The sequence below is a fragment of the Octopus bimaculoides genome, chromosome 17 (assembly GCF_001194135.2).
Source record: "Octopus bimaculoides isolate UCB-OBI-ISO-001 chromosome 17, ASM119413v2, whole genome shotgun sequence".
NCBI lineage: Eukaryota > Metazoa > Mollusca > Cephalopoda > Octopoda > Octopodidae > Octopus > Octopus bimaculoides.
Window position 1 is genome coordinate 12246003 of NC_068997.1, and position 9211 is coordinate 12255213.

Consider the following 9211-nt stretch of genomic DNA (forward strand, 5'->3'; position numbering starts at 1 on the left):
GAGAGAGATAGGTAGATAGATATGTGCGTGTGTATGGATCGATCTCATAAGAATAGCAACTAAACGAGAACTAGTTTGTTTCATACTGTTATTCGCTATTCGTTTTACATGCCATGCATGCATTTATAAAGATCTTATTTCAATCAGTTACCTTTGATTCTGCATATATTCATGTTAACGATAGCAGAAACACATAACTTTCTTTTAGCTTTTGCACGTCGAGTTCATTTTTTTTTTTTTTTTCAGAGGAAAAAAATATAATGAACTAACAATTTCATGGTGCAGGTAAATGTTCCCTCTCAGTTGTATACCTGTATACTTTACAACCAGGAAAGTAATATAATGTGAGCACACTAAGTTATCAAAGTGAGACTGGGTCTTTTTAACTGCAGGAATTTGAGTGATGGTTACACGAATAGATGGCCACATACTTTAAAGAAAAATGTAAAAAATCTAAACATAATGCAAATTTTTGTGCACATCTAGAGCAAATAATTAGAGGGACATTGGTGCAGACTATATCAGCCGATATGATTTTACGTTCTAGAAGAGTAATTCTCAATAAAAAAACTGTATTAATGTATATTGTTGGATGAACTTTTCAAAGGACATGTAGGAGGTGCATTCTAGAAATTTTGAAACTTTTTAGGAGAGGCAGTTATAATTGTCCTAAATTACGGCAGTTTTAGCATTTCATTACTATATATGTAATAAACTGAACGGCCAACTTTTGTAATTTTACGTTGAAGGAGACAGTTGTAACAACACTTTGAACTCACCCTGTTAAGCACTATTTGTCACAACTGATTAGTTTGCAGAATGCAGTCGGAACATGAAGACAATTTGTAAACTCGCTATGCTATAAAGTTTCATGTTAAAATGGGCAAAAATGCTATAGAAACTAAGGAAATACTCCAGATTATTTATGGATTAACTTCGCTAATAGTCAGTTGTAGTACTCAATGTTATTGTTTGTTGTTTGTTCCATCTTGAGCCATGCCTGGCTCATAAGGGCCGGTTTCCCGTTTTCAATGGCATGATGCCGGTCTGTCACAGGTGAGCTGCTGGATGCAGGAGGAAAGTGTGAGAGAAAGTCGTTGCGAAAGAGTCAGCAGAACCTCGCAATTATCTTCTATCGGAGCCGTGTGGAGCTTAGGTGTTTGGCTCATAAACAAACACATCGCTCCGTCTGAGGTTCGAACCCGCGATCACTCGACTGCGAGTCCAGGCTATGTGCCTACACGTAGTACTCAGTAGATTCTGTTAATTCTGAAATGCCATAATTCTGTGCACAAATACCTTTCAATATTTATTTGATTACTTGTCAACTAATTAACTTTTAACAAATTTAAAAGCTACCACTTTCCCTTTGTGTCCCTATATACGACAAGGTCTAGAGCAGTGGTTCTCAATCAGGATCCATATGACCCCTGAGGGTCCATATAAGAGTTTTGGGGTCCACACAACAGAATAGTTAACTAAGGATCTACAATATTTTAAGGATCTCTGAAAAAATTTGCTTTAGACGCATGTATTGATAAGTATTACGAAAAACAACAAGGTTTTTTTCTCTAACATGTTACATAGTTCAACCTACACAACAAGTCAATGTGAGAAAAACAAAATAGGAATTTTTATAGAAGTTTCTATAAAACTCGTTTTTAAACATCAAATGGAGGTCCACCAAAATAAACTCGTGACCAAAGGGGTCCATAGATAAAACAAATGGTTGAGAAACCCTGACTTAGAGCATCACTTAATTTGACATCACCTCTTATATTCTCATTAAGCTAGAAAATACAAAGTGCATTCCAGAACTTTTGAAACTTCTTTTCGTGAGACAATTATTAATTTAAAAGATTTACAAAACTCTAATCTCCTTCAAAGTAGTAACCTCTGATTTGAATACACTTGTTGTAGTTGCTCCAGCTACTTTATGAAGACCCCGGGGAAGTCCTCCAAAGTGAAAGGGTCCAGGATCCTTGTCACAGCCTCATTTATCTTCTCAATATCTTCAAAACAACTACCGCCAAGTTTCTTTTCCAGCTTGGGAAACAACCAAAAATCACAGGGCGCAAAGTCTAGACTGCAGGGAGAGTGAGGGACAATTTTGATGCACATTTTTGTCAAGAAGTTCATTACCAAGATAATATTGTGGGTTGATGCATTGTCCTGGTGGAGATGATACCGACCCCTGTGGGAGAGGTCTTTACTTTTCCGAGAGAACCTCCAGCAGAGCTGACAGTATCTTCGCCCTCGAGGAATATTTGAGCTGTGATAGACGACATTAGTATCAGCCAATCAGTAATGTTGCCACTAGAGACTTGTCGTTGAATCTCCTCTCATGAAACGTCGCTGAAAAACACAGACGTTTTTGGTCGATCATATAAACATAAACACTATCGAATGCATTATTAAGTTTAGTTTTCTTCATTGGTTGACACAAACTTAAACTTATAATGCATGCATACACACGCACATACTCACGCATAGTATGTATTTATATATATATATATATATATATATATATATATATATAAACTATGTATATATACTATATATAGTTTATATATATAATATATATATATATATTATATTTATTCTATATATATAATATATATATTTATATATATATGTGTGTATAGTATGTGTGTGTGTGCACGCACATGTATTTGTGAGTGTACGAATTGAGTATGCGTGTGTGTGTGAGTGTATGAGTTGTTTATACGTGAATGTATGTGTGCGAGTATATGTGTTGTGTATGCGTGTGTATGTGTACGTGTGTTAGTATATGAGCTGTGTATGTGTGTGTGTATGTATATGATTGTTTAAAAAATAAATCAATAATCGGCATGACAATCTGTCCACATATATATCATGATATTTAACTGTCAACAAAACAAAACCGCAATTCAGAAATGATTAAGCATGGAAGTGGGACAACAGACCGACACAGTCTTACGAGATTAGACAGCTTAAATTGAGATCTGTTTATATTATTCTTGTTCACTCTTCTTATTTATTCTTGTATGAGAATTAAACATTCCAAAGTAAACATCAGAATTCGAAGAAATTTTATGATGGTAATTGAAACAACTTGTAGCCAACAATATAGTTCAATATTTAAGTTCGATAAGTTCATTTTCTATAACAAGAGTAGAAACTATTATTTCAAGTGTTGCCTTTTCTGGGTAACGAAAATAGAAAAAAAATGTTGTCGATTGGGCTGGAAGCAAGTAAATATCTGCTTCCAACACTATCATTTTCGTATCTTTACAAAGAACAAAACTCTTTAGACTACGACGGGGGGCTGAAAATTTCCTGGTTCTGGGTAAAAGAAAATAGAGGAGGATCAGTTAATAATGAATTTATTCATTATATTCCCCTCTCAGATTCACACACTTATTGCAGCTGTCTTTTTAGTTTTTCTAAGCCCTGTAAAAGAACTCGGAAGGTTGAGCCTCCAACATTATTTTATTCACTTAGCTTTACATGTTTACATTTTTATCGCCTTCAAAAAATATTCTACATCTGAAGCAATGCATCGGTCCACTGTTCGAAGCAGTCCTAGAACTCTTGCGAAGTGATGCCTCTTAACGCCTCCGTGGTGTTTTTTTTTTCTTCACCTCTTCCACATCTACAAAACGTTTTCCTTTAAGGACTTTTTCATTCGCGAAACAAAAAAAGTTACAGGGAGCAAGATCGGAGAAATAGGAAGGGTGGTTAAACGGGGTCATGCCATTTTTGGTCAAAAATTATCTCACACTCAAGGCGGTGTGCAAAGGTGCATTGTCGTGATGAAACCACCACTCACCACTTTACCACTGCTAGGGGCGTTTTCGTCTCGCCGTGTCTCGCAAACGCTTCTGAAATGCCAAGTAAAAATGTCTGGTTAACAGTTTGACCAGGAGGAAGAAATACTGTATGGACAATTCCTTTCGCATCGCTAAAACAAATCAGCATCGTTTTGACATTGGACTTCACATGATACACTTTTGGTGAGCGTGATGATATGGAAACCGGGAAACCGACCCTTTTGATTCTGCATGACGCGACACAAAAAAATTTTATTAAGGTGCCTCGCAACGGGATTGAACTCAAAACAACATGATTACGGAACGAGCTTCTTAACCACACAGCTATGCCTACACCAACAGGTTTTTATGACATTTTAAATTTTAAAATAATTCCTTTTTTAAAAAATCCCATACAGAGTTATTGGGGATTTTTCTCTTTTTTCCTGTTCTCTTGTGTGCTTTGAAAATGAAAACAAAACGGAATTCAAGGAAATTGGTTTCTGATTGCGTAAGCAAAAATTGTATTTATTCATAAAATCTAAAACCTTTTTATGCTCGTTTGCAAAAACATTTCCACTGTTTCGTAGAAAAAATAAATATCTGCAGAGAGGAGAAATGCCTATGAGATTTTTAGCACAAAGAGAAATATCTAAAAATGAGATGAAGCTGTTTCTTTGTCACAATTTCAAAGAGAAGGTATTGTACATTTCTGCATATGCTCCTGATACCCCACAAAAAATAGTGAACGATACTCGATCACATTTTTAATAACAAAAATATATTACAATGTGTTATATAATTGTTTTGTTTAAACCATCCTGATGATTATTGCACAATTCATATTTTAAAATATGCGAGCGTATATATATATAAATACATGTATTAATGTATGCGCGTGTGTGTGTATAACATATATAACATATATATATAATATATGACAATGTGTTATATAATTGTTTTGATGATTACTGCGCAATTCATATTCTAAAATATGCGTGTATATATGTATAAATACATGTATTAATGTATGTGTGTGTGTATAACATATATAACATATATATATATAAAATATGTAACAATGTGTTATATACTTGTTTTGTTTAAACCATCCTGATGATTATTGAACGATTCATCTTTTAAAATATGCGTGTATATATGTATAAATACATGTATTAATGTATGTGTGTGTGTGTGTGTGTGTGTGTGTGTGTGTGTGTGTACATCAATACACACATACACATTGATGGATTGATTTTTGTGCATGCATTTAATGCGACAAAATTTCTATGTTGAATAATCTTGTGGTTATGCTTTTCACTAAGGTAGCTTGTACTTAGAAATGCATGTATTTTTGTATTCATATATACAAAATCACGTGTATATGTATCTGTGTGCTTGGGTGCGCGCGTTTGAGTGTGTGTGTGCGTGCATGTATGCATATGTTTATAAATGTACATGCATGTAAATGTATGTGTGTGTATATACATATTGATATTACAGGTACGTATGCAACTATGAATATGAATATGTATGCATCAATACACACATATGCCGAATGCAGGAATCAGTGTCTCATCATGCGGCAAAGCAGCTCTGTAAATGCTTCAGCCCCTCTCACTGCAACACAAGATCTACCCGATGCCTCCCACCGATGCTGACGACAAAACTTTCGCACACGACACATATAGAGAGCGATGTCAATTCTAAATTGCACGACAAATAACTAGAATTCGAAACTACGAGTGTATTTCAGTATGTTTAAACTGAACCCCTGAAGAGGACTCGTATTCATTTGGCTGGAATCCGCGATTTGGTAGGACGCAGAATGCATATGGAAAACAAAATAAAACAGGAGAAAATGTTAGCCTAAGGTCAAACGACATTTGTTGTTTATCTATTGGTTTCTCTCTTATCTTACACCTGTTTCAGTCATTAGACGGCAGCCTTCATCAAATTTATAACTCAAGGCAATGAAACTATGACGCTTACATGCATGTATCAAACCGGATTATATTATCTAATATGTCTTTTTTTTATGATACGGTACCATAAGCTTATACAACAGGATAATCCATTTGAAATTTCATTAGGTGATGATTGTTTACAATCGGTTACTTCATAATACTACGTCGGTTCTCTGTTACATAAAAGAAACAAATAGTTGGCCACTATCTTGACGAAGAAGATTTAAACAAAATGAAATATAGTAACAAATGAACAAATTGAACTTTAGGAGATTTTTTGTAGTTTAATTTGCTCTGGTCTTTTTTTCTCTATTAAATTTGCTCCTCAGAATTCTTTGATATTTAACCTATTTCAATTGCGAGTCTAGACACATAATTATTTCACAATATAGATGTCGAAGAAAATGTTAATATTTCTGTGTTACGTGAACATTTCAATTTTTTCCTTTCCATTTTTTTTCTTTTTTTCTAGTATAGAGAATGCTGCTTTATATGAAATTCTGAATGAGTTTATACATTAATGGAAAGTAATAAATGAATGCTTCTTTATATTCGGTTTGTCTAATAGTGTTTACGATCAATTCTGTATGATTTCTAATTGACTTCAATTCACGTAGTATTTGTCTAATCTGCGGAAGACGTGGTTAAACAAAACCGGAATAATATTCAATCTTGTAATAACATGCTACCTTGTCAAAAGTAATTATCTTCGGATTGGTTTTTGAATTAAACTTATGAAAATTGAAATTCTATAGTTGGAACACCCACGTATAATTGAAACGTCTTCACATTATTAAAACATTTTTGAATAGCTCGATGATCATTTCATATTTAATATCATCGGCAAATATTAGCTTGAGACAAGAAATACTTTTAAATTCAATAATATTATTGGTGAGAAAGATGAAAGACATTTTTCTTTATTTGTTTCTCTTTTTTTTTAATTTGCATCATTTCAGTTCACATAATAATTCAAATGTGTGTGTGTGTGTGAGAGAGAGAGAGAGAGAGAGAGAGAGAGAGAGAGAGAGAGAGTTGTGTGTAAAATTACCTTTTAAGCTTGCAGAGAAGATTCCAAACGTGCTACCAAGGTTTAAGAAACCAATACTCGGCAAACAGAAATTATTTATTTTTCTAAGATAATAACAGATTATCAGTGATATCATTTTTATCTCTTATTCATATTTTATCTCTTGTTATCGCATTTATTAGATATGATATCTATTTAGTTCATTATGTTGTGATACAGTTAGAATAGCTAAACTCAATGCATTTCTTTCTTTCTTTACATTTTTTTCATTTTGTTTTCAAGCCGTTTGAGAAAGAGTTATTTAACCATGATACCATTAGTGGTGTTTAACCCCAGGTACTCCCTGATTCAGCTGACCTATAAATATAGGTGTTTCAAATTTATTGTTATATTTGGATTCATTCATAATGAGCTAGTAGAATCGTTATCAAGCCAGATAGTGGCATTTCGTCTGTCTTTACGTCCTGGGTTCAAATACCACAGAGGTCGGCTTTGCCTTTCATCCTTTCAGGGTCGATGAAATAAGTATCAATTGGGCATTGGGCTCGATATAATGGACTAGCCCACTCCTCGAAATTTCAGCCCCTATGCCTATATTAGAAAAGATTATTGAGTGTGATAAAAACGGCGAACTAACAGAATCGTTAACACGCCGGACGAAATGCATAGCGGCATTTCGTCCGTATTTACGTTCTGTGTTCAAACGCTGCTGATGTCGTCTTTCCCTTTCATCCTTTCGATGTATGTGCGTGCATGCGTGTGCGCCTGTATATGTGTGTGTGTGTGCCTCTGTGTGTGTGTGTATGTGTGTGTGTGTGGTTAGTAAGTGTTAGTATTACATTTATTCTTTCATTACGGTTTTTCAACAATATATGGTTCAGACAAGTCAGGAATATAATGATTATGTAACAGCACCTTGCATATGTTCCATGTTATTCTCATCAAAGACCAACGAGCAATATAGACGTGTATATATTTATATGCATAGTTAGACACATATTTACAAATATATTTGTGTGTATACGTATATATATATATATATATATAAATGTATACGCATGTCAATATATTTATTAATATTATAGGTATGAATATATATATATATAGATAGATAGATAGATAGATACATACATACATACATACAAACATGCATACATACATAGATATAGATATACATGCATACATATATATAAGTATGTATATATATATATATATATATATATATATATATATATATATATATATATATACATATATATGTATGCATATATATATGTATGCATGTATGTATGTATTCGAGTAGCCACCTGAATCTAAAAATTGACTCGAAGTGTATATGCATCCATTTATACACATATAATACGTATGCACATGCACACACACAAATACGCATATACATAAACACACATATACATACATATATATATATATATATATACATGTGCGTACGTGGGGGGAAGGGTTGTATATATGAATACAAACATGCATACATTACCGTGACATGTATTTCTGAGCACAAGGTAGCTTATTGAAAAGCATAACCACAAGATTAATTATCATAAAAGCCGGTCTAAATTTTGCCGCATTAAATGCAAGCATGGAAATCAAATCATGAGTTATCATAACCCCGTACAACTTTGCAAGAATTCATGTCTCCTGCATTGAGCCGCAATACCATGCTGCAATTAGTATCAGCAGGAATGGCTACAACTGTATTTCAAGTTATCAATACCATTTTTCAGACCACTTCTCAAAATGCATTCCGAGACGGCAGTCTATATGAACGATCGATAAACTAATCTTTTGTCTTATTTGTTATGTAGACAGTCTTCATCAAAAATCAGTTCGATGTATGAATCTGTCAATATGTGTGTGTGAGTGTGTGTATCCTTGTGTGAATTAAATATGATATATATGTGAGCGTGTGTGGCTTATATGTGTACATATGTGTGTAGATGTATGTACACATATATATGTGTGCATATATGCCAAAATTAGGCATTTATATAAATGTGTGTATGTGTGTGCATGTATACATTCAGCCTTTATATATAATTGTTTAAATTCATACATATACATACATATATAGAGAGAGAGATAGATAGATAGATAGATAGATAGATAGATAGATAGATAGATAGATAGATAGATAGATAGATAGATAGATAGATGTTTATGTATGTATGTATAAATGTACTCATATGTATACATAATTTTATAAATAAATAGATATATATGTGTATAAATATATATATCCATATATACATTTATATATTACTTGCGTATCTGTATATATATAAATGTACATGTTTTTGTATGTTTGCATAAATGTACTCATATATATACACATAATTTTATAAATCAATAGATGTATATGTGTATGTATATATTTGTGTGTGTATAAATATATATATATATAT